Source organism: Nicotiana attenuata, unplaced genomic scaffold, assembly GCF_001879085.1.
Source record: "Nicotiana attenuata strain UT unplaced genomic scaffold, NIATTr2, whole genome shotgun sequence".
Classification (NCBI taxonomy): Eukaryota; Viridiplantae; Streptophyta; class Magnoliopsida; order Solanales; family Solanaceae; genus Nicotiana; species Nicotiana attenuata.
The window spans coordinates 125,989-128,374 of NW_017672647.1; positions in this window are offsets into that span (position 1 = coordinate 125,989).

A 2,386-nucleotide genomic window follows, 5' to 3' on the forward strand; every position below is an offset into this window, starting at 1 on the left:
CCCTTGTGAACTTTAACACACTAGGGCCTAAGGTTCTTAGCCACTTTTCTCCTTAACTACTGAATTTTGTCCCTCTCTATGCCTACTGAATAAGCCAATTGGCTTGTGTAAATGGCTATTTTCTGGATCCTTTGAATCGACCATGGCTACTGGGTTTGGTTTGAGTGCTCTTGAGGTTTTTGGGCTGTGGTGAAACTTGTATGGACACGAAATTGAAGGCCTGGTTGAGTTGGGTATACTTTGGGCTTGTCTTAGGCCCACTATAGTTATTTCTATCACTTTGTAATTTATTTCATTACTGGACCTATAATAATTCTGTAATAACAATTGGGGTATTAGTAAAGTTGGGAAAATGGGTCTATTCTAATGTTTGCATAAAAAGGGTAAAAATCCTGCCTATAGGATCTGAGTGTTTAATGTGTTCAACATGCTCTGCTTCGATGTGTTTTGATAGATAACATGCCTATAGGACATAAATAATCTCATCTTCTCACATGTCTATTTTCACACGTTTTTGACTGCCTATTATACTGTAATACAGTAATTATTTATTCAAATTACCTCATGTTAGATACCATGCCTATAGGATTACACTGAGTAATAAATACCTGCTCTTCATAATATTCATGTTAGATATCATGCCTATAAGATTATATTGAGTAATAAATACCTGCTCTTCCTAATATTCATGTTAAATATCATGCATATAGATTACATTGAGTCATAAATACCTTCTCTTTACAATATTCACGTAGATATCATGCCTATAGGATATAATCAAATTAGCTGCTATTACTGTTCGCCTAGAAAGCATGCTTATAGGAATTTAAGGATAAAAAACCAGTTTCAATTGCCAATTCTTAGATATCTTGCCTATAGGACTCTATTGCTCGCCTAGAAAGTATGTTGATAAAACGCTGGTAAATGAACTATCGAACTGTCTCACTGCCTTATTTTGCAAACAAATTAGAAAGCATGCCTATAGGATTTGTAATACTTGTTATGCAAATTTGTCTTGTTAAGACAACAACACTGCCTGTATGTTTAAAATTTAGAATCACATAGAGGCCATGACTATAGGATTCAAAGAATCTATTCTGAAATCATCTACTGCCTCATTATAAACCTGTTAGCGTGCATTTTTTGTTTACATGTGGAGGCTAACTTGAACCATTTGTTGCCCCTTATGTGTAAGTCCTACATGTTTTGAATATCTCTTAGATTTGTCATTTTTGAGCAACCTAGATAAAGTCTAGAACCACCCAAAATAGAGGTCCAACGTCTCCTGGGCCATAGGTATGGGACGGGTAGTGTACGCATAAGGCACAGTTTAGAATCAACTAGTGCACTTAGGTAAAACCTTAAAGATAGTAATCGGGTAGCAGGAGATGATAGTCTGTACTCGCTGAATAATACGAATAACACCCCATCTCGAGGGAGTTACGAAGTATTATTTATGTTGCACGGGGTGATCCTTTAGGCTAAAAAACTTAGGACCAGCCTCCCATCTTGTCTTAAAATCAATTATTGGTAGACTTNTAAATCAAGTGTTTGTATTTATTCTAAGTCTTTTGATAATAAAACTGCCCAAACTTCTTGTTTCCCTCTGTTTTTGTTTATCTGACTAATTCATATAATTTGAGTTCGGCCGGGACCCACAGTTGTGGACCTCGAAGAGTGCCTAACACATTCTCTTCGAGGTAATTTGAGCCCTTACCCGATCTTTGGTGATGCAAACTAGTTAAATCAAAGTTATCTGCAAATAGGTGCCTTAACGCACCTTAAACCCGTTAGGTGGCGACTCTCTCTTTTAACACCTCCTTAAAAGAGTTGTCACATGTCGAAACCCGATTTCGCGAGAGAAAGGGGCGCGATAGGACCAGATATGGTGGTTCGTGTATTCAATGGATATGGAGGCCGGGAATTCTCAGAAGCAGATTATTTTGTAGTTGCGGACTGTGAAGATGTGGCTAAAGATAGCCAGATGATAGTATGTGTTATGATTCAGTCATTGTGGACTTTCGGAGGGTTATTGTCTATTTGTGGGTGACCAGAGTTGATTTGGGATCCATTGGTAGGCCCAATGAGGATGTGTATTCTACACCGGGTAAGATTGGTTGATTCTGCACTGCTATTGTTGAGGGATGTGCCATTCGTTTAGTGTTTAGCTTATTCGTGTTCTGAGATGCTCTATGAGTTATCCTTCTATACTACGAGGGGTTGTGATTCGTACACACATGGTGCAATTCTATTTGGTCCTTATGGTGGAATTTGAGCAAGATAGTTATTAGGGTGTTGAATGATTGATTGCGCATTGATTATGTTCATTCCAGACTATGGTATTGAGTTATTTGCTTTTCAGTGGTTATGGTCATGCACTTTTGGT